Source organism: Babylonia areolata, chromosome 29 (assembly GCF_041734735.1).
Source record: "Babylonia areolata isolate BAREFJ2019XMU chromosome 29, ASM4173473v1, whole genome shotgun sequence".
Classification (NCBI taxonomy): domain Eukaryota; kingdom Metazoa; phylum Mollusca; class Gastropoda; order Neogastropoda; family Buccinidae; genus Babylonia; species Babylonia areolata.
The window spans coordinates 11,621,580-11,646,995 of record NC_134904.1 but is presented as its reverse complement, the minus strand read 5'-3'; the positions used below and the strand labels follow the sequence as shown (position 1 = coordinate 11,646,995).

General features: G+C 43.9%; 1 protein-coding gene across 1 annotated transcript in view; it reads right to left on the bottom strand.

Annotated features, from left to right (window-relative positions):
- LOC143274742 (NAD(+) hydrolase SARM1-like) overlaps positions 1–25,416 on the bottom strand; it is an 86,008-nt gene that overhangs the window by 59,917 nt on the left and 675 nt on the right.

Genomic DNA, 25,416 nt, shown 5'->3' with positions numbered 1-25,416 from the left:
ATTCCGGAAAAAAAAATCGATGAAAGTAATTTCCAGATTGAATTCCGAGAGCCCAAAATAAGATCTGGTATTTTCCACGAGTCACGTCCAATGTTGTCGCTGTCGGTGAAGTTTGTGATGACCCTCCCACCCCTACCCCCCATCCTCCCTCACCCTTACCTATCCCCACTCTCCTGGAAAGGTTTAAACCCGACGGTTTATTTCACCTGAAGCGGTTGATGGCAACGTTAACTTGAACCTGCATGAAAGGAGGCAAAGCCTTTATGGCTCACGTGTGTGAATCCTGCTGAACGAAACCGTTCGCTTACTGATCCAAAATGTTTTATTCCCATCATCTCTAAACAATGGTTTGTCGAACTGAAAGTACTGGAAACGGAACGATTCCATTTTATCAGAGCAACCAACGACCATTATAATACAGAGCTGTCAAAGATTAAAACTTTCACGAATTTCCAGCTACTATAGATATTTACAAAACATCACACACACACACACACACACACACACACACACAGAGAGAGAGAGAGAGAGAGAGAGAGAGAGAGAGAGAGAGAGAGAGAGAGAGAGAGAGAGAGATTTTCGGTAATCTCCCATTTTAGGGCTATTTTATTTCGAATTAGCAACTGACTGACTGTGTTGTGTCCGCAGCATGTTTTTATCTTCACCGTCTTAAAACGAATATGAATATATATATATATATATATTTTTTTTTTTTGCAGATCTATTGAAACGTTGCACTGTTTTATGAAGACGGTATTGTCCACATCGGATCTGCATTTAACTATATAAACCAAAACAGCTCGCAAAACCCTATAACGTTCTTATCTGACGAAATTTTAACCTATTCCTGTCTTTACCATGACTTTACCGCTCAGATACTTCGGAACAAAAGCAACTAATAACCATATTCAGAACGATTTCCAGAGTGAGCCGACTTTACAGGCAAGAAGGCTGATCAAGATGAATCCGAATTTTCTGCATGTAATTTAGTACCCTCTTTAACATAGTTGTATGCAATAAACACATCGTTGGTGTAGTGTTATATATATATATATATATATATATATATATACATACATACATATATATATATATATATATATATATATATATATATATATATATATATATATATATATATGGAGTCTCCCGTCGGACCGACAGATGAGTGGGCATGCAGGCTTATCTATCGGTGTGTCCTCATAATTATGGGAGAAGAGGCCAATTCTGGAAGCGCAGCACTTCCCACAGGCGTTGCAAAGGGAAAACGTCTCCAGAAGTTGAGCCCTGCTTCCTTCGCTCACGCTTCTCCGTAATGGCCGGCGTTTTCTTTTTTTCAAACGTCTTTATGCAACTAGAGCACAGCATCCTCCAGCGAGGGCGGTCAAGGGCATCAGTTTCCCAGGAAGCGATGTCTATGTCACAGGCGTAGTTAGTGTCATCCTATCTACAATTTCTTTTTTTCTTTTCACTTCAGACAAAATAACCGGCAACGAGGTGGTATGACTCCAGAAAAAAACACACTTTAATTTGCGGACTCGGAGGCGAAACGAAATGAAAAGCTCACGGGCAATAAGGAAATACAGCTGTATCCTCTTCTTCTTCTGCGTTCGTGAGCTTCAACTCCCACGTTCACTCGCATATACGCGAGTGGGCTTTTTACGTGTATGACCGTTTTTACCCCGCCATGTAGGCAGCCATACTCCGCTTTCGGGGGTGTGCATGCTGGGTATGTTCTTGTTTCCATAACCCACCGAACGCTGACATGGATTACAGGATCTTTAACGTACGTATCTGATCTTATGCTTGCGTATACACATGAAGGGGGTTCAGGCACTGGCAGGTCTGCACATATGTTGACCTGGGAGATCGGAAAAATCTCCACCAGGCACCGTCACCGTGATTCGAACCAGGGACCCTCAGATCGAAAGTCCAACGCTTTACCACTCGGCTATGGCGCCCGTCAAAGCTGTATCCTGAAGACTTACACACTGTAACAGGTATACATGAAGGCACGGTCTTTTTCCACTGTAAATCAAAATTTGGTGTTGACACAGCAGTTCCATAAAAAAAACAACCCATGATTTTGTTTTAAGTTTACCTCGGAGGCACACACACGCACGCACGCACACACTAGTTATGCATACGTACATACGTGCACACATATACCGACAACCAATTCAGGGTTATTACACAGACTCACTTTGCACACGTGAGCCAGTCATTTTCGCTCCCTTATTTAGTGAGCTGACCCTCCACACCCCCCCCCCCCCCCTCTCTCTCAGTATAGGCAACAGCCAATACTTGAATAAACTCTCTCTCCCTCTCTCTCTCTCTCGTTCCCTGCATGCGTACCTCCCCACCTCACTTGCCCTTCAGTCGTTTCCAATACAACCAATCAATCAATGCCTCCCAGCCCAACCCAACCCAACCCAAACCACACCTTCCCTACAACCACCGATCGTCATACCGTTCCTTCCCCTCAGCCAGACAGACCAACACGAGCCAAGCAGCAACAGCAGCGCGAGTCGGGAAGGGGTGGTGGGGGGCGAGGAGGGGGCGGGGGGAACCGACACTGATCAATCAATCGATCAACAACAGATCGATCATGTGGGAAAGGGGGTCCGCGGGTTCACGGCTCATACATCTCCCGATCAGATACCTCCGCCATTATCTTCAACAGCACACGCCTCCCCCCAACCCCCCAATCCCCCTGGCTCCCCCCCCCCCCCACCCCTCCCCTCTCTCTCTCCCCTCCCCGCGCCCAACAACCCCCTTCTCCCTGACAATCATACGACCCACAAGAGTCATACAGCTAGAGCTATCGATCAATCAATGGAACCATCTCATGTGTGGGAATGGGGAGGGAGGGTGTGTGTGTGGGGGGGGGGGGGGGGCTGGGGGGGGAGCTGTTGGTGTTGGGCGGGGGGGCGAGGGGGGAAGGAGGGAGGAGGGGTTCGCGGGGGGATGGGGAAGTGTGGGTTATTAGTGACTCCATGCCTCATGTATCATTCAACAGGATTACTGTGCTCTGTGGAACTCTGTGTCGTTGACTTGGCGATGAATGACCAACGAGGTGTGAAGTCCATGGGCGACCAACATGTAGTAGTAGTAGTAGGCGGAGGAGGAGGAAGAAGAGGAGGAAGAGGAGGAGGAGGAAGAAGACCATAACAGCAAGAACAACATGCATCATTCATCAGGACCGTGGTGACCCGAGATGTATGTCGGTCAAACACACACACACGCACACATACACACACCGATGAATACACACGTATGCACACACACACACACATACACACAAATACACACGCGCACACACATACATACACACACACGCGCGTGCGCGCGCGCACGCACATAACACACACAGTTGTCTCACTCTATCTTATAATATAATACTATCTCACCCAAACGTTTTTTTTTCTTTTTACATAATAACTTACGTGTATGCGGTGATCAGTAAAGGGTGTGTCAGTCATTGTTTTTCTGTTTGATATTTGCTGACGGGCGTATCAAGTGAGCCAAAAGAGAATTTTCGGTTTTGGTTGAAGCAGGCGATAAAGTATTTTGCATTGATTTGTTGGGTTTTTTTTAAGACACAGAAGAATCTGACAGACAAATCGATTTGTGAACACTGGTGGCACGAGAGCTATGCATGAAAGGTTTTTTGAAGGCTAATGATTGCAATGTGCAGTACATGTGTATGTAAAGTGTGTTACAGAAGCATAGGCGTACAGTCCATGTGTGAACGCGCGTGTGTATACGCCCACGAAAGCTCGGAAACGCATTACATACATTAATGAATACCTATCATTAATCCAAAATCTAACCATGCTACCATGCCCGATATTTAGAAAAGAAAGCAGACAACTCTAAACGAAACGATGACAACGGCGACGAAGATGACGACGACGACAACAATAGTTCCCGCGTTCAGGTTCGACCCTGCAATAATTCTGAACAATTACACCGCTTCGAAATTACCACCAACTGTAAAACCTTCACCTGAACAGCCCAAAACTCCAAACCCGCCATTAATAGAGAAGAATCAACATTGTTTTGGAACCCGGGCACGGTCATTCAAACTTTTGGCGTCCACAACATCCGATGAAAAACGTGTAAACAAGTGTCAGTTTCTGGGACTTGTCAAAGCGTGCGCACTGATCCATAAATGCTACACCCAATATGCTTAAAAAGAATAATTTAAAAGGGGGTGGGGAGCATAATCATGCTTAATCAGCCTACACATCACACTGCCTGTAGCAGTCTTTGAATCTCTCGGAACAAGGAAGAGCAGATGGCAATGAGCGTGGGAACGATAATTGAAGCCAGCCTTGTCCCATGATTGATGTCCGGGCAGACCCGTGCAGTACAGCAATTAACAGATTACATCACCACAGGGTCAGCTGAGTACAAATTAATGGACTCACACACTCCGAGGCCAGTGCAGTACGTGGGGGCATCAGGCAATAGTGAGGTCCGTTAGGCTGGACATGTGTGCGAGAGCACAAAGAAAGCAAGCCAGCGATGTGTAACTCCCAGCTGAGATAATGCGTCAGACGGCAGGCAAATAAATAAATTCCGGAGATGTAGGGGAGTGATCATTTTCATTAACGTGGAATACGAATGGGAAGATTGGTCAATTCTGGGCTATATATAAGGCTGAACAAAAAGACCCCAGGAGCGGACTCGAAGAGCAGACCCCAGTATACAGGAGACCCGAATAGCAGAGCCGAAGAGCAGACCGAGAGAGAGAAACCCGAGCAAACCCTTAGAAGACAGGTCTGCAGATAGATGATGACTTCAAGAGGTATGTGACATGCTGGATTCTAAGTCAACATTGGCAGTAGTTGGGTTAGGTTAGGCCGTATGATGTCTATGGTGATGACTGATGAATGCTACCGTAGATAGATAACTGTTATGATGTTTATCCCAAGAATGTGGAGAATATGTTACTGAATGAACAATGGATCCAGAAATGAATCAAGTTTTCAGAACTTATTAGTTGTTACATGTTGTGAAATTATTGCATCTCGTCACAATCTATTTGATGGTTGTGTGTCTTATTCATTTGCTGGTTCGAAGTCTACTCTCTACCTTTCCACAACTCTTAAGATGGTTGGCTTTCCTCCCTGTCTTAAATCTTATTGTGTCGAGTAACGTTAGGCAGGCACGAAAGATAGAGAACCAAAAGAAATCAGACAGAATAGCCCAGATTCCCTTGAGTTGAAATGTTCTAGGAATAAGCTGGAAATTATCGTGGTAGTTGATGGAGATAGGGATATTCACGCGTAAGACAGTCGGCACAGATAAATCCACGACTTTTCCATGGTGTGATAGTAATATTCACTGATGTGATAGTTGGAGGAAATAACTCATCAATTTTCTCCCGTGTGATATACACACAAACCTATCGCGCTTGTCATGGTTTGAGCCTTCAGCAGACATGGGGAATCGTGCAGACACTCCCTTGCACATGAAACATACATCACAAGCTGTTACCATACCTTCATTGGAATTCTTCCATTCGGTACAAGTGCCTTTGCTCACATTTCGCTCTTAAGTGAAGCACGGACACTTTGAAAGTGTATGGCGCTCTGCCATCTCAGAAGCGACGAAAGCAGTAAGGAAATGGCAATGCGGCGGTCTTGTCTTCATGTTTCACTTGTGTCCAGTTCATGAATAATTCCCCTGTTCAATATATATATATATATGCGCGTGATTGTGCGCGTGCGTGCGTGCATATGTGTGTGTGTGTGTGTGTGTGTGTGTGTGTGTGTGTGTGCGTGCGTGCGCGCGTAGTAGTTGTAGTAGTAGTAGTAGTGGATATTGTTGTCGTTGCAGTGGTAGCAGTCGTCTTCGGTTTTACGTCTTTCCACTCTACGTGAAATGAGACGAGGAGAAAATAAAAAGTGGAGAGTGGAGAAGAGCTAAGGGGAGGGGAAGCAGTGGAAATAATGGGAAGTGGGGGCGTTGACTGTGTGAGTGTGTGTGAGAGTGTGTGTGCGTGTGTGTGTGTGTGTGTGTGTGTGTGTGTGTGTGTGTGTGTGTGTGTCCGTGCGCGCGCGCGCGCGTGTGTGTGTGTGTGTGTGTGTGTGTGTGTGTGTCCGTGCGCCTGCGCGCACACACACACACACACACACACACACACACACACACAGCGTCTGGTTATGTCCAGACCGAACTTTCAACGCAGTGACTTGACGTCTATTCTGAACAGCAGCCTGTCCGCTTCCTGAATGCTGCCGATGGTTTAATGTTTATTTTCTATATATCTCTTAAATTAAGTCAGTTATTTTTGCTTCCCTAGTCTTGCGACGGGTCTATTCCGAATCAACTATTAAACGAATGAATAAATAAATTACTTTCTAGCTAACTAAATGAATAAATAAAAAATCAAATAATTACAGTTAGACAAGGAACTGTAGCTATTGATTGCTCAATATCTTGTTATTCAAGTCAGTTATCGCCGCTTCACGAATCAAGCGATAGGTCTATTCCGAACTTCATTATCAACTGAATGGATAGAAATAGATAAATAAATAAAATGAGATAACAAGAAACTGTACTGTTTGACCGAGTCAAACATGAGCTTACATTGGTGATTAAAATGTTCCAGTCCGTATAGCAGACTGACAGACAGACAGACACAAAACCTACTATATGAGCACCTATAAACATAAGAGGTGTATGACCAAAAGATGAAGCGCAAATATAGGGGGACGAAGGAAATTGTGGGAGGACCGAAACAGGACAAACAAATACTGACATCAGTTCATTAAAATGTATAAAACAAATGAATAAATAAATAAACGATTAAATAAACAACAAATGGCAACAAAAAGAGTCCAAGATGGATGCCATCTGATCTCGGAAAAACCGAGTTGAGTAATGCTGAACTCAGAACTCAGACACTCAGAACTCAAAAACATTTTTATGCAAGGATTATGATTTCAAGGCATAGCCTGTTCTTCCAATCTGTCCTTGCTAATCTACACTATTACAAATAGCACGCACATAAATGAAGGGAAAAGGTATTCATGCAGGAGGACATACATAATGAAGAACCCCCCCCCCCCACCTACCCACCCATCCGCCCCACTCCTCCCCACCCACACACACACACACACGCACACGCATGCATATATCACACTGCCTATAGCAGTCTTTGAATCTCTCGGAACAAGGAAGAGCAGATGGCAATGAGCGCGGAAACGATAACTGAAGACAGCCTTGTCCCGTGATTAATGTCCAGACAAACCCGGGCAGTACAGCAATTAACAGATGAGATCACCACAGGGTCAGCTGAGCACAAATTAATGGACTCCCACACTCCCGAGGCCAGTCCAGCACGTGGGGGCATCAGGCAATAGTAAAGTCCGTTAGGCTGGACATGTGTGTGAGAGCACAAAGAAAGCAAGCCAGCGATGTGTAACTCCCAGCTGAGGTAATGCGGCCGGACGGCAAATGAATTGATTCAAGAGATGTATGGGCGTGATTATTTTAATTAACGTGGAATACGAATGGGAAGATTGGTTAGTTCTGGGCAAAATACAAGGCTGAACAAAAAGACCCCAGGAGTACACTCGAAGAGCAGACCGCAGTAGAAGACCGAAAGAGAAGACCCGAAGAGAAGAGCCGAAGAGCAGTCCCAGAGAGAGAAACCCGAGCAAGCCCTTGGAAGACAGGTCTGCAGCTAGATGATTATTTCAAGAGGTATGGGACGGGTCAGATTCTAAGTCAACATAGGCAGTAGATAGGTTAGGTTAGGCCGTAGGATGTCTGTGTTGATGACTGAAGATTGCTACCATGGAGAGTTATCTGATATGATGTTTATCCCAAGAATGTTGAGAATATGTGACTGAATAAACAAAGGATCTAGAAATGAATCAATTCTTCAGAACTTGATAGTTGTTATATGTTGTGAAATTATTCTCTCTCGTCTCAATCTATTTGATAGTTGTGTGTCTTATTCATTTGTTGGTTCGAGTCTACTCTCTGCGCATCCATAACTCTTAGATAGTATATGCTTTCCTCCCTGTCTGAAATCTTATTGTGTCGGGTAACGTTTAGCACCAAACATAAGGAACCAAAAGAAATCAGAGAGAATAGACTACACCCCCCCCCTCCTCTCCCCTCCCTCCCCCACCCCACACCCCCCCTCCCCGAGTTCTAGGAATAAGTTGGAATTTACAGTGGTAGTTGATGGAGATAGGGATATTCACTCGTGAAGACAGTTGGCACAAGATAAATCAACGGCTTTTCCGTCATGTGATAGTAATAAATCACTGATGTGATAGTTGGTGGAAATGACTCTTCAATTCCATTTAGTGTAACACACAAAAGATAAATCAGCGACCTTTTCACCCGTGTGATACATACATGAGGGGAGAGGAGAGGGTGAGCACCGAGGGAGTGCTGCAAAAAGCAAGCGGGGATAAACAAAAGATAAAAAAAAAAATTAAAAAAAAAATACTGTTGAAGATTCCTGCAGCTCTTCTCGATCGATCTGAGCCGGGCGAAAGACGGAAGGAAGGGGGAAGGACATAACATAAAAGCATTACGAATTCGCCCGCCGCTCTACAGTTTCAACCCCCCCTCCCCCCCCCCCTCGCTCCCCTCCCCCGCTCCCCCCCACCCTCTACCCCTCCCTCGCTCCCCTCCCCCGCTCCCTCCCACCCTCTACCCCTCCCTCGCTCCCCTCACCCTACCCCTCACCACCCCAGACGTCAGCGGAAGTCACCAAGCTCAGGCCCCCGGCTTTGCAAAATGTCAAGACAACAACGGTTTCTTCAGATATATCCCCCCTATTCCTCCGCCACCCCCTCCCTTCCGCCGCCAAACTCCCTCATACCCACCACACACACACACACACACACACCTAACCCCCTCCCACCTCCCTTCTTTTCACCATGCCTTTTCCCCACAAACCGTTTTTCTTTCTTCCAGCCAACTATCAACCATCGCTCCATCCCCTAAAGGCTGGATGGAATGCCATGCAAATTGTCCCCCCCCCCCCCCCCCCCCGATTAGTATTCCATTACTGTCGGGAGAACCCTCCGCTACAAGAAGCAAATACTATCGGGGACTGGCAAAACTGAGTCACGCTGAGAGGCGCAAAAATGTTGATCGCCTAAAAGCCATTCAAAAATATATCATAACCTTTCCCCTATACAGCTCGTCATGCGCGCGCGCGTGCACACACACACACGGATGCACGCACACACACACACACACACACACACAGGCACAACAAAAAAGAAACGAATGGACACGGACGCGCGCGCACACACATACACAAACACACACACACACACAAACACACACAGAGGCACAACAAAAAAGAAACAACTGGACACACACACAAACGTAACTCTTTTTGTGCGTCCTCATTAAAACTGACTTGGAAAGGATTTTTTTAGTGCGAACATGAAAATAGAAAAGAATTCGCAAAGAGAAAGAGAAACAAAAAAGAATGACGTAAGGGACACAGTACCGGCAGATGACATTCTTTCCAAGAACCATCCCGGAATGGAACAACTTGCCCACTGAAGCCGCCACTGCGCCATCATCTCTGGCAGCCTTCCAGGCCAGGGTGGCAAACCTCTGACCAGCTCCAAACAACAGCAAACTACCCCCCCCCCCCCACACACACACACCCCACACCCCCTCCCTACAAAATCCTCCTAATCCTGTTAAACCTAGAGCTAACTAAAACAGCCCACTCGGAACCACCCTCCGGAAAAGAATTCGTGTAGCAGATTCATCGACAAGTCGATGTTGGCTATCCATCCAAAAGAAGAAGGAGGGGAAGAACAATGACAAAGAGAAGAGGAAAGGAAAAGATGAGAAAAGGAGCAAAACAGAATGGGGGTAAAAAAAAAAAAAAAATGAAAGAAGACTATTTTTAACGCCGTCAACATCGAACAATGAACTACGAACGCCACAAGTAATGCCCTGTCTCTCGAGCCAACCTTAGGAGTACACGAGTTACTGTTTGTGTTTTCATTTTCTTTCTTCCTTCTAACAGTCAGGCGTTCTTAGTTTTGTGGGCCAGGTCCCGACCGCCAGTTGAGGGTTGAAGACGAATATATATATTCTTCAACTCAACATGTGAGTAAACCTTCCAGGTAATTTCCTGTTTGGGTATCATAAATTCTGGGACCGATTCAAACGAATTTTTACGTGCGTTTTACACTGCAGGCATATGAGAAAATAATTAATGACATGTGGCATGTTATGCACCCTTTTCATAAAAATTTAAGCTTGTGAATGACGTGAAAATACCCATATCCTGAACAGGAACCGACATCTGTCGACTCAAGCAGCAATGTTTTTCTGTTGTTTCTGTATGACTGGGTGCCTATGAACGGAACAAATGGATCTCTAAGCGGAACGAAATGAATAAACGCGTCATAGCAGACTGTTAACAAGCTGCATGCTGGTATAACGAATGAATCTATGTCAACTGAAATTAAGTGCAAAACCCCAAAGTCGAAAACCACAGGAAATGGGTCACAACACTTCATCATAGGCAACATCGCTTCAAATGACTGTTAAAATAGTGGGATGGTGAAAATTAACTTAAAAGGAAATTACCAACATTCCAGTGCCTTTAAATCTCCTCGTGCGGAAGTTGGATCCAAAGCATGCGTTAAGATCCATTCAAACCACCCGGCTTCCCATGAAGCATCTGATTAAACAACTTGGAATGGCTGTCTAGGCAAAAGGGGGGAACAGAGAAGGCATACAGAGACTTATTTCTTTCGTCAGAACGAATGAGCGAGCATGTGGGAGCTGTAACCAGCCCAGGTCTCCAGAGTAACCACCCCCATCCCCCACCCACACCCCCGCTAACCTCACCCTATCCTTACCACCCCAAAAAAAGTAAAACAATTTCACTCAACCTTTTTCTCGTCAGCAGTCTGTTCGTCGTAAGAAAAGCTTAAAATTACACATGCCCTCAGATCGATACACCCCAGTGGCATTTATACACACGCACAGAGAGAGAGAGAGAGAGAGAGAGAGAGAGAAAACACACACACACACACACTGATGACAATACGAAGTGGAACCACACGATAAAATGTGTTACTGATTACCATGGCTACTCACTGACATAAATGACATTAAGCGGGCAACTCAGGAAAAAAAAAAAAGTAGTCAATCAGTTCGTATGAATCCCATCCAGCTTTCGAGATCCTTGAGATGCTCCCCTCGGGTCGTTGGTACAAAAATATTAGGACCAAGATCAATCGCTTCACCAATAGCTTCTTTCCCCCAAAAGCTTCTTTCCCCCAAAACAGTAAAGCCCTGTCTCTCGAGCCAACCTAATGTGTACAAAAAAACAAAAAAAAAAAAGAAGAAAAAACAACTGTTCAATCAGTAACCTTTTTATTTATTCATTTATTTATTTATCTATTTTTATTATTATATTTACCCCCCTTTTTTTTTCTTTTTTCTTTTTTTTTCTCAAGGCCTGACTCAGCGCGTTGGGTTACGCTGCTGGTCAGGCATCTGCTTGGCAGATGTGGTGTAGCGTATATGGATTTGTCCGAACGCAGTGACGCCTCCTTGAGCTACTGATACTGATACGAACCATTTAACTGCAGATCTAGTCATCAGGCCCGTTCGTATCGAACGAGTAATGTGTGGCGTATACTTAAGTGAGCATTCGCGCTGACGATAGATCCATCATACACACACCCATCACACCTATATTCCTTGTGACACCGGTACATTCGGTAATAAAGATATATTCTATTATAGAAAAAAAAGAAAAGAAAAAAAGAAACCCACAAAAGAACGAAAGTTTCAAATAAACCAAACTCATACACAAACGTATTCACCCCCACAAAGCAACATCACAGCGCCTGGTTCACACCACAACACTCTCACAGACATCATTACGCAACAGAAAATAAAACCTTGCTGAGAAAAAAAACTCAACAATACCTCTTTCTTTCCCTGTTGTCTCTGCTACAGACAAAAAAAAAAAGGTATAAGATATCCCACGCACGGCACAACTACTTCAAAATCATCATCACTGATTTCAGCACGAAGTTTTCCGTCACTATGTCATGGTGACCACAAAAATGAATCTTTCTGGTGCACTTTCCAGCCATTAGCGAAGACACATATATTTCGCACCGTCTCTCCAGAAGGGGGAAATAACGCCCCGTTTGCCACCAAGTCCAACAGAACCTTGAAGTGACCTCCACGTAAAAGGTTGCTGGGAATCCCTTTTTCGTGTTTCTTCTGCCCTCGCAACGCGCGTGCTATGGTGACGACCGCAGCGTATATGGGCGGTTGGGGTGGGGAGGCTGAACGCAGCGACGTGGGTGTGTCAAGAGTACTTCCGGCATCAAAACAAACAAAGCAGCTGGAACCAAACTCCGACAACCGATTTTTTTTTCTTCTTTTTTTTTCTTTCTCTAGGAGCCACGTCAGTTGCATCTCTGAGTCGTTGCCAACAAAAAGGGCAGAAAGGAGGGTGGTAAAGATGTTTTCTCTCTCTCTCCTTTTTTTTTTTTCTTTTTTTTTTTTTTTTTTTTTTTTTTTAGCCGGTGGTAGGGTACTCCCTCTCTCTCTCTCTCCACCCCTCCACCACAGTTCCCCCTCTCCTCCACCCCCTCTCTCTGCGCCTCCCTTCCCCCTCTCTGTCTGTATATATATATATATATATATATATATATATATATATATATATATATCTCCAGATCGCTGTGACAACTGCTTCAGTGTCACCCTCCTTGTTTCTGGCACGAACATGTGGACACACACACTGTAGGCAGACAGACAGACAGACAAATAGATAGATAGATACATAGATACATACATACACACATACATACATAGATACATACACACACACACAGATTGATAAATAGATAAGATACTCTGTGTGTGTGTGTGTGTGTGTGTGTGTGTGTGTGTGTGTGTGTGTGCGTGTGTATGTGTGTGTGTGTGCACAATAACCAGCTGCACAGAATACGCCATTAAAAACAAAAACAAAAACAAAAAACAGCGTTTTCGGATTCTCCCCATCCCACCCCTCCATATATACCTCCATCCTCCCCAAGCCTCCTAAACACACACACACTCACACACACACACACACACACACACACACACACGCACACACACACACACAGCAAACAGCAAAAACAAAATCAAAACCATCAACGTATTTTCCAAAAGATGAATCATCTCAAGGGTGTCAAAACAAAGGCTTTTACACCGTTTATGATCTAAGCACACACGTAAAGTAAACGTATTACGAGTTCACAACGGCACGATACCCCAAAACAACCACAATACCACTTCATGTCACGTCTGTTCCCTTTTGTGAATTTGAAACGCCACAAACTAAATCACGCCGCAACAGTCTTTCCCAAAACAACACAGCATTATATTAGATGTGTTCCAGACGCCAAACTCCAGATCGTAAAATGTTCTCGCAACAAGACTTCAAAAATGAAATTATAACAGACGTAAGACTATTAGGTTACCTCTGTTGTGAAAAAAAAGAAGAAAAAAAAAAAAGAAAAAAAAAAAAAAAAAGAAAGAAAGAAAAACTATGTTCACCATTTTTGCTTACAGTCCAGCCGACTGCAATGGGCAATATCGGGGCTATCCATCTTTTATGGGGAAAATGCTTTCTTTTTTTTTTCTTTCTTTTTTTAAAATATACAATACTGGCCAAAAGTTGCGAAAGCTGTTGCTCAAACATACTCAAAATAGGACCGAATAAAGAAAACAAGTGGTAATCGACAGAAAAAAAACAACGGGTAATTTATTTCTTAGATAAAAAAAAAAAAATATATATATATATATATATATATATATATACAGAAAAAAATTAAAAAACAAATAAAACTACTGGCACGAAATTTTCCAAGCAGAGTGATTTGGGATGTTCCCAATATTATGCATAGGCATCGGAAAATGAAATATAAGTGGTTTTGCGGATGCAGAGAGAGCGACAAGATTTGAAATATACTGAACAGCTTTTATCAAGCACCCTTTTATCATGTTTTGCTCATTTCACCTGAATCTGAGATGGCACAGCTAGCTGAATTAAACATTAATTTTGGTCAGATGGGACCAGCAATGGACGTGCAGCACGTGTAAAACACTTCAACACACATTTTGCTTCCCAGGCGAACGCGTGTTCCAAACGTGAGAAAAGGAAAAAACGCGTGTTCAAAACGTTGAGAAGGGAAGCAAGATGAAGAAGATGCACAGTGCCAATGCAAATGTCACTCAGGACTTCTGTCAATTATGGCAAATTTAAGTGCACGGGAAAGAGAGCGAGCCTTTGGAATGCTGACCAGCGGCATGCCATGCAAGGAAGTTGCTCGGGGACTTCGTTGTCACCACACTACCGTCACGCGCTCACAGCAACGGTATCAGCAAACAGGCAGCTCTGCTGATCGACCTCGTCCAGGTCAACCACGAGTCACCACCACTCGTCAAGACGTCCACATCAGGCGGCTTCATCCTGAGAACCGATCTTTGCCAACAACCTTGACAGCAAGACAAGTATTCGGCAGACGTGGTCCAATCTGTGCTGGTACTGTCAGGAGCCGACAACAGGCAGCAGGACATCACGCAAGACGTCCTTGTGTGGGCCCTGTTCTGACAGACCCACATCGCCAACGACGTCTTCAATGCGTTCGTCAGAACCTTCGATGGACCCGGCGTCAGTGGAGAAGTGTTTTGTTTTCAGATGAAAGCAGATTGGACCTTTCGCCCACTGACGGCCGACAGTGAGTGTGGCGTGGGGCTGGGGTGAAGTGTACAAACTGTTGCCTTCAAGGAGTGGAGAGATGGGGAGGAGACAGCCTGATGGTATGGGCAGGCTTCAAAGACCACCGTAGAACCCAACTCCACGTCTTCAATGGTCATGTGAACTCTGCAACGTACGTGGCTCTTCTCCTGGACCATGTTGTACCCCTATTCCATCATCATCCCCAGCTGCAGATGTTCCAGCAGGACAACGCTCCGTCCTCACATAGTATGGGCCACAGCCCTGTGTCTGCATCAACACAACACCCCTCTGTTGCCCTGGCCATCGCTCTCAACTAAACTTGCTTCCACTGATCATGTTGGGGATGAACTTGGTCACGGGCAGTTGCAAGGTGAATGGCAACCCCAGACCAAAGGTTCAAAGGATAAAAAATAATTCAATCCGAGAAACCCGATCTGGGTACATGGAAACACAACAACAACAACAACAACAACAACAAAAGGTCCCGCATCCCCGAGAAGTGCAATCGCACAGACCGAGGCAGCTGAGACTTGCCTTGATTCAGGAATGGAATCAGCTGCCCCAACAGCTGGTGCAGAATATGGTCGCATGTATCCAAGTGAAGACGCTGCAACGCCTGCACTGCTGCAGACGGTGTGGCCATACACGTTAATGAAACAGCTTGGCTTGCTTTCTGTCGCCTGCATACTTTTGGATTGGACTCCTTGAATGAACTCTCACGCTTGTAAACTTATCATTAACTCTCTCCATACGAACGGCGAAAGAGACGACGTTAACAGCGTTTCAGCCCAATTACCATCATCAAAATATTGCAAGCGGAAGGCTCTTATACTGAAGAGGTGAATGTTGACAAAGAATACCACAATTCTGACGACGGGAGCTAAAGATTGGGTCATTCAGCACCCACTGGACATCCGAGGGGTATATGTAGAGGAGAAGAGAGGACTGACCGTACTGAGTGAGTTAACATGTCCACACCACTCATTGACAATTCCCAAAATGAATTGTGCAGCACTGTATTTCGAAGTTTGCTTCACTTCAACACTTGTTTTATAGTTGTATTGGTGGTGCTTAATTAAAGCGGTTCAGTATAGCTAAATGTTTATGCTGGTGCTCAGTTCGACGTTTGGTTTTGTTTTGTTGGTTTTTCTGTTAAAGTATCTTCCGCCTGGTACAGAAGCGATATATGAATGGGTAAAAACTCTGCCGTTTCCGACGTCCAACTGCTTTCTGACTGCTTAACTACTATTTAAAAAAATAATAATAAAATAAATAAATAAATAAAAAGTAGAAGAAAAAAATGAACGGATGAATGGAAAAATCAATAAATGAGTTATAAAAGAGTTTCGCTGCAGAATCGGACAGACTTTTTTCTTCTTCTTTCCCCCCCCCCCCCCACTCACCAGCCACTGACGCTGTCTGGAAGCGTCGTCAGCGAAAAAAAAAAACAAAAACAGAAGATCCATTTTTAGACATCATCTCACAGCCTTTCCCCTCATTTCTGACCCCACTTTGTGCTGTCCACATAATCCTACAGTATCGTCATCACGTGTCTCTGGTTCTGTTCTGTGCAGTACTGTGCTGATGTGCTGTTCTCTGCACAACACATTCCTGACGTCAACAACACATGTAAACTTGTATGCAATTCACCAACAATGATCGTAACTTGTCTGCAACTCACCGACATTACACGCAACTTGTATGCAACTACTAACCGACGATACACGCAACTTGTATACAACAGCTCACTGACTTTTCACGCAACATGTATACAGGAACTCCTGAACAATACACGCAACTTGTACACAGCAACACACCAACAATACACGCAACTTGTACACAGCAACACACCAACAATACACGCAACTTGTATGCAGCAACACACCGACAATAAACAGCAACCTGTATGCAACAATTCACCGATTGTTCACGGAACTAGTATCCAACAACTCACCGACAATAAACAGCAACTTGTATGCAACAACCCACCGACGATACACGTAACTGGTACGCAACAACTCACCGATGATACACAGCAACTCGTATCCAGCAACTCACCGATGAGCGGCAGGAAAAGGAAAAGGAAACGGCAGCACTTTGAGATGCTCCGCTCCCACCGATCAGATCGACTGCCCCCCACACACACACAAGTCTCTACAGCACAAGGAACACTGTGCGTGTCGCCGCCGTTTCCTCGCGTCGTCAACGATCGGGCGAAATTTTACGTGGAACGCATGTGCCGTCTGGTCCAAGCTGCTGCAAGGACACAGCCACACACCGTTGACCTTCAACGAGTCACGCCCAACATCAGGGGGGGGTGGGGGGTGGGGCGGAGGGGGGTGGGGGTGGGGGGACAGAGAAACGTGGGAATGCTGAGCACCGGAGGATGGCGTCATCAATAATGACATCTTCGTTTATTAGCGCGCGACTGGAAGCATTCCGTGACTTCGAGTTCAGACCCTGTACAGCTTAGCTTGTCTGGCTGGCTGGTGGCACGGGTGGGTTCGTTAAATTAAGGTGGCCGGCCGGGTGATTAAGAAGGTGGGTGTAATTATAATAAAGGGTGGTGGTGATCCTGGGTGGGCTGGTGGCGCTGGGTGGATGGAGAGATGTTTGAGGGGATGGCTGTACGATGCTTAGACAGGGTACGTGTACGTAGGCTGGGTGACTGACGGTGATTGGACACTCATCTGGCTGATGACTCTGCAGCGACCCTTGTCTATGCACTGACCACACGGGCAGTGCACGCATGTGTAGAATCTCTCACGTGCACCTGTCTCGTGTACAGAATCTCTCGCGGTCACCTATCTCATGTATAGAATCTCTCGCGGTAACCTGTCTCGTGTACAGAATCTCTCACGTGCACCTGTCTCGTGTACAGAATCTCTCGCGGTCACCTGTCTCGTGTATAGAATCTCTCGCGGTAACCTGTCTCGTGTACAGAATCTCTCACGGTCACCTGTCATGTACAGAATATCTCACGGTCACCTGTCTCATGTACAGAATCTCTCGCGGTAACCTGTCTCATGTATAGAATCTCTCGCGGTAACCTGTCTCGTGTACAGAATCTCTCACGTGCACCTGTCTCGTGTATAGAATCTCTCGCGGTAACCTGTCTCGTGTACAGAATCTCTCACGTGCACCTGTCTCGTGTACAGAATCTCTCACGTGCTCCTGTCTCGTGTAGAGAAACTCTCACGTGCACCTGTCTCATGTAGAGAAACTCTCACGTGCTCCTGTCTCATGTAGAGAAACTCTCGCGTGCTCCTGTCTCGTGTACAGAATATCTGTCCTCTGTGAACTCAACCAGACTCGGTATCTCACAGCAACCCTCCACCCCTCCCCCGTCCACACAGACTACACTGCACTACACACACACACACACAAGCACGCATGCACATACACACGCACACACGCACGCACGCACACACACACACACCCTAATATCACTGATAGTGAAAAGACGCTAAACTAAAGAACACACACACACACACACACACACACACACATTACACTACACTACACACGCACACACATACACACGCACGCACGCACACGCACGCACGCACGCACGCACACACTACACTACACTACACTACACACACACACACACACACACACACACACACAAACAATCCCCTTTCCTCTCCATAAATCAACCCAGCTGGTCGTAATCGTTTTAATATCCCAGCATGTCCTGCTACACCCCAGCCCAGTGAAACATTCCCAAACACACACACACACAGTTACCAGCCAACTCCAGACTCCTACACTTTCCCAGTCTTAATCAAGGCAGGCAGGCAGGTGTTACAATCAAGCATGACGTCTCTCACCAATATTTTTTATGCACTGACAGAGACACCAAAATCAGAACCCCACGCAGACCAACAAAAAGCAACCATTTTACCGCCTTGAAATGAAGCTGCCTCTTACCGGACATGTATAATGTCAGAGTACGACAGAAAGCCAAATGCATTTTGAAGTGACAGCAGCCATACGCTGGAAAATTACTACCAACTCTTTACCTTCAGGCAAACGGTTCTGTGTCCCAAAATTTAAAACAAACAGAAACCAAATGCAGCTTTATACCAACCTCAATTCAGCTATTAAACAACAATAATCGATAATCAGATCTGTGATTAAAAAAAAAAAAAAAAAAAAAAAAGTATGCCAAAGTGTGTGTATGTGGAATGTAACATCTTAAATCAAGTACTGTTGAATTACATTGTTATTATAATCTTTTTATGTCTTATGTCTACTTTCAGTTTGCTATTCCATGCCTATTTTATTCATATCCTTAACTGATTTTGTGTTGCACATGTATGGCTGTGATGATGCATGTATTTTACTCTAAGTTACCTTTTAAAGGTTTCTGTTGTGTTGTTGTTATCTACTGTGATTGTTTATTGTACGCATGGGTTGCCATCTAAACATTTTATGTCTTTTTGTGTATAGATGTTGAATGACTGTGATTTCTGTGCATTGTTTATGTGTTTTACACCACAAATGAATTTCTTTTGTTGAGATAATAAAGTATTCTGTCTTCTGAAAGAAAGAAAGAAAGAAAGAAGACAGAAAGAAAGAGAAGAGGGGGTCAATCCAGTTAAGTCAAACTACAGCACAGCTGGATCGTAGCCATGTAACAGATGTTTTGACAATTTACCCAGAAACGAAAGAATCTGTGATGTGATAAATGTTCCACAAACGACGTTGCTGATGAGTTTCACTGTTTTGTTTGTGTGCCCAGTTTCTGAAAGCATCAGACAAAAATGTTTATCTGGGTATTATAGAATCCGCCCAAACTCCATTAAATTCCACCTATTATTTTCTGAAGAAAAAAAAAGAATACTATTAAAACTTAAATCCTTGGTTTCTGCTATACGTAGCTCTTTTTTATTTTTATTTATTTATTTTTTAATTAATGTTTTGTCAGTTTATACGATTTTTTAATTGCTTTGTTGTTTTTTGTTTGTTTGTATTATGAGTGAAATAGTACTTGTCAATGTGTATTATTAAGTGACTGAACGAATGAGCCTACTTCTTGTTTTCGACATCACTCTTTTTATATTTATAGGATATGTGTAAAGGATGAACGTGTGTAATGTTTCAATGCTCCCAGGGGGCACACGAAATAAACTCCTTGCCTTGCCTTGCACTCAGTCAAGAGTAACAGGACAAATACTGGATAGACACACTGGCACATAAATATGCACATTGTATCCATTCCAAGTACGACATGGTTGCAAAAAGGGTCCCCGCTATTTAAAACTGGACCAAATTTTGGGCCTTCATACTGACATTTAACTAAAAATGAATCAGTTTTTCTCAGTGCTGGTGTTCGCTCCACGGTATTTGACCTCAAACATAATTTTACTTGTGTCCACACCACAAGGAGGAAATCACTCGCAAGCAGTTAAGGCACACTGCATGTTGACCAGGGCATTCCGATACAAACTTCTTCTTCTTCTTCTGTGTTCGTGAGCTGCAACTCCCACGTTCACTCGTATGAACACAAGTGGGCTTTTACGTGTACGACCGTTTTTATCCCGCCATGCAGGCAGCCATACTCCGCTTTCGGGGGCTATATGCTGGGTATGTTCTTGTTTCCATAACCCACCGAACGCTGAGATGGATTACAGGATCTTTAACGTGCGTATTTGATCTTCTGCTTGCGTCATACACACGAAGGGGGTTCAGGCACTAAGCAGGTCTGCACATAATTATGTTGACCCGGGAGATCGTGAAAATCACCACCCTTTACCGACCAGGCGCCGTCGCCGTGATTCAGTCGAACCCGGGACCCTCAGACTGAAACTTAGTGAAAGTCCAATGCTTTAACCACTCGGCTATTGCGCTTGTCATACCGATACAAACAACCTCGGTGCCTATGATCTCGGAGCAGGGTGCCGAAGGCAGAATGAAAGATCCACTCACCGTGTGGTACCTGCAGTTGAATGAGCGTAAACTGACTGCCCCATTATTGTATGCTACCAGTAAACTATATCAGATATAGTGTGGGGATGGCACAATGTGGATCAAGTTCCATTCTTCGGCAATTCATAGAGTGATTTTCTAGCTGTTGTACATATTGGACAGCCGACCGTCGAATCGATTTCGATGCTAAAACCGAATGAAGACTTCTTTTTTTTTCAGAATCATTTGTGTGTTAATCTTTACACACACACACACACACACACACACTAATATGTGTGTATATATATATATATATATATATATATATATATATATATAAATTATATATATATATATATATCCCCTCTCCCTTCCACAGACTCTCCCTCCCTTCCTTGGGATGTTGCGTTGATCAGTGTATTTATACGTGTGTACGCACAATTAAGGGTGTGTGTGACTCTGTCAGTGTGTGTGTGTGTGTGTGTGTGTGTGTGTGTGTGTGTGTGTGTGTGTATGTGTGTGTGTGTGTGTGTGTGTGTGTGTGTGTGTGTGTGTGTGTGTGTTGTGTATGTATGTGTGGGTGTGAATGTGTGTGTGTGTGAGAGAGAGAGAGAGAGAGAGAGAGAGAGACAGAGAGAGAGACACAGAGAGAGAGAACAACACGCCTGGTATCAGTTAGTGGTGTGTTTAGCTAAGTCCTTGCTGCTGTTTCAAGACGAGAACCATGCTCAGTAAAAGGGAGAAAGAAAGCAAGTTGAAGAAGAAAAGTGCCAATGGCATCTGGCATGTGTCCAAGGACGTTTGTGCCAAACACTCCCGACATGACATTTCAGAACGTGTGAGTGAAGGATTTGGTGGTAAAAGACTGTATACACACTCTGTAGTAAAGAGACCCCCCCCCCCCCCCCCCCCACTCTCTCTCTCTCTCTCCCCCACGCCCCCTTTTTTTTCATCCCCAATGTGTGTATAAGCATGCCGTGCGTGCACGTGTATGTGTGTGTGTGAGAGAGAGAGGGAGAGAGAGAGAGAGTGAGAGAGATAGAGAGAGAGAGTGTGTGTGTGCCGGGATGAGAGAGAGAGCGTCTGTGTCTGTGTGAACCACTGTGTCTGTACGTCTCTGTGAGAGCTAGTGTTCAGTGATGAAGGCAACCTAATGAGCAAGAGGCAAAAGTGATATTCTCACTCTCTCTCCGATATATATATATATATATATATATATATATATATATATATATATATATATATATATATATATATATATATATATCTCACCCCCCCCATTTCCTCAATTGACTCTCTTTTGGTTACATCATACGAACTTGAATACACATCTTTATACACGCAAATACAAACAGATATTTTCAGGTCTGCATGTGTTCAAGTTAAGACTCCCAACCCTGTCAATCAAAAATATGCTGCAGCAGAACACACAAGAACACTGACGCCAACACTTCAGTTATTGTGTCACACACTATGGTAACATGATCGTGACCTGCTCCCTCTTTCGTCTCGTGAAACAGCACGTCCGCTGCTGATTTCAGCGGACATTACAAAGAGGCAACAAAACTGAAAAAGACATCGAGTCTTGAAGCTGAACATCTCTTAACACTGACATGGGATGTGTGTTTCGAAATGTGATTCTTCACCAGGATACATTGAAAAAAAATAATAAATAAGATGCTCAGTTACATGACGTCATTTCTATGTTGTTTTTGTTTTTTTTGTTTTTTTTTGGTTTGCTTTTTGGTTTTTTTTGTTGTTGTTTTTTACACCAACCATTCTTTCGCATGGAAAAAATACATCTGTAGACTATGGTCTCCTTTTAGCAGCTATTACGTCAATGCCAAATTAAAAACATCGTAGGACGGTTCAAACTTAAAGGTGACTTTGTGCGTGCGTGCGTGCGTGTGTGTGTGTGTGTGTGTGTTTGTGTGCGTGCGTGCATGCGTGCGTGTGTGTGTGTGTGTGTGCGTGTGTGTGTGTGTGTGTGTGGAGAGAGAGAGAGAAAGAGAGAGAGAGAGAGACGGACAGATAGACAGAAACACACAGACAGACAGACAGACATAGCTGAGAGAGAGAGTGAGAGAAGCCCACAAAACCTATCACAAATCGATGTGTATTCCTGTCCATGCATTGATCAATTCCTTGCACTGTGCTCTCTCTGATCTCACAGGAAATCTGCTGCTCTCTCTCTCTCTCCCTCTTTCTCTCTCCCCCCCCCCCCCTCTCTCTCTCTCTCTTGTTATGGGCCAGAGGCCTGACAATTAAAACATTTTTTTTTACTTTGACTTCTCTCTCTCTCTGAACATGTGGACATTCTCGTTAAAAAAAAAAAAGAAGAAGAAAAAAAAAAGACAACAACAACAACACTAAACAAACAAGCAAACAAGTAAAACTTCGTGCGATGTGTAACCAATCATAATTCAAGAGGAAGGATACAATGAACTGGAGCTCTCTTCAGTTTGCTGGGAGTTGGCCAGCTTCCACTTTTATCTCTGAAATAGCAGTCTGGCTGACAAATACTGTTTACCAGGAAAGGGTAATCATGATATTAATCTCTCTCTGTCAAGTGTGTGAAATGGCTGCATAGATTAATTTCGCACACTTGAATTTTGCACACACGCACGCACGCACACACACACACACACAGACACACACACACACACAGACACACACACACACACACACACACAGAGGCAGATGAATGGATCAGATATACAGAAAATAATGGAAAATATGACAGAAAAAGGAAATGCCAGAAATAATTAAAGAAAGCAAACAGAAGTGATAAAATTCATACAGGTACAGAAATTCCACAAAACAAGGGGATTTTCTATACTGAAAGAGCCGATGGCATCCCAACAGGCATGAAACTAACAAAAATATTCTTTCTGTTCAATTAAATACAAGAAGAAAAATCACTTTTTTTCCCTTGTTTTTTCTGTCTCTGTCTCTATGCTCCAGTCTCTCCCACTTTCTCTCTTTGATTTGCCATAAAATCATTAACATGTCGACATGCTTAAATCACAACACCTCATTATGGCTCATATCACTTTCATTTTAAGTTTCAAGGAGGTGTTAAAGCGTGCAGACTGATCCAGAAACTCTACACCACATCTCCTCTCTCTCTCTGTGTGTGTGTGTGTGTGTGTGTGTGTGTGTGTGTGTGTATACACCCCATGCAATGATCAGGGCTTGTTGTTTGTTCTTGTTTGACTACCTAATTGAACCAGTCACTTTACCAATATGTGTAAATATTTATGTATGTGTGTCTCAGATATTAATTTTAGTTATATATACAATTTTTTTTTTTTTTAATTTAACTGCAGCCTTCCTCAGTGGCCATGACATAATCATCACACTCAACCACAAGAGTTAGACTGGAAAAAGAATGCTTGTAACATGCTGTCAAATTGCAAAGCAATGTCAGAACAGTGCTGTCCCATATGCAACTGTAGTAATGATACTTGATATCTGATACTTATGAATACATAGTGCCTATCTTCGGTCAGATACTTCACTCTAAGCGTTTTACACACACCGAGTCTTTTATGTGTCATGGGCTACCGGTTAACCTGGGTAAAGCCAACTAACAGCTGCCTTTCAACACTCATAGTCATAATAATAATATGTTTCCAGTTTTATTCAGTCAGGATTCAAATCATGTGCGCAAGTGCGCATGCAAACACACACACAGAGTACACACACACACACACGTAAAATGACACAGCTGCAGTGTGAAGCGGTGCCAAGCTCACAGGCTGCTAACCTATTTCTCCATGCAAGCCGATGACTGCTCAGCTTCTAAATCATTTTGCTCAGATTTTTTTTTTTCAGTGAACACCTGTGTGAGTGTGTGATACTGATAGAGACAGAGAGAAAGTGTGTGTGTGTGTGTGTGTGTGTGTGTGTGTGTGTGTGAAATAGTGTGTATGGGGAAGTGTATGTGTGGATGTGAATAAGCGTATGTGTGAATATGTACATGTATGTATGTGTGCATGTCAATGCATGTGTGAATATGCACATGTACATGTGTGTGCATGTGTGTGTGTGTGTGTGTGTGTGTGCGTGTGCGTGCGTGCACACACTCATATGCTGTCACAGGTGCCACAACATTTGAGTATTATATATGTATGTATATGTATATATACACAGCAGACAGAAAATGTGGGTGAGGGCAAGCACACATGTGAATACATGCATGTGTTGGGTGTTCTTGGAAATTTTTTTCCTATTTCATAAATCATCTTCTGGAGACCAGTGGGAACAATCAGAGACCACAGTGCACTTGACAACTTTAAGTCAGAGGTCAAACAGCAAAGGTCATGCTCCAGTCAATCGACAACTAATGAGCAACATGCTAAGTTTGTATGTGCACCCAGCATGCCCGTACTGAAACATAAAGTATACACGAATAAGAACCTGAATCACAGTTAAACGCTGGGGAAGGTCTAATTAATTATTATTAATCATAATCAGTACTATTCTATATATATATATATATATATATATATATATATATATTGAGTTTCTACACCAATCACAGCAGCTGAGAGAATGTCAACAATGAAGTCACACACACACACACACACACACACACACACACACACACACACGCATGCATGTACGCACATGCAAAAACACACACACAGACACAGACACACACACAAATATTTACACTAACACAAACTGACAGTATGCCATAAGCATTTGAGTCAAATGTCAGG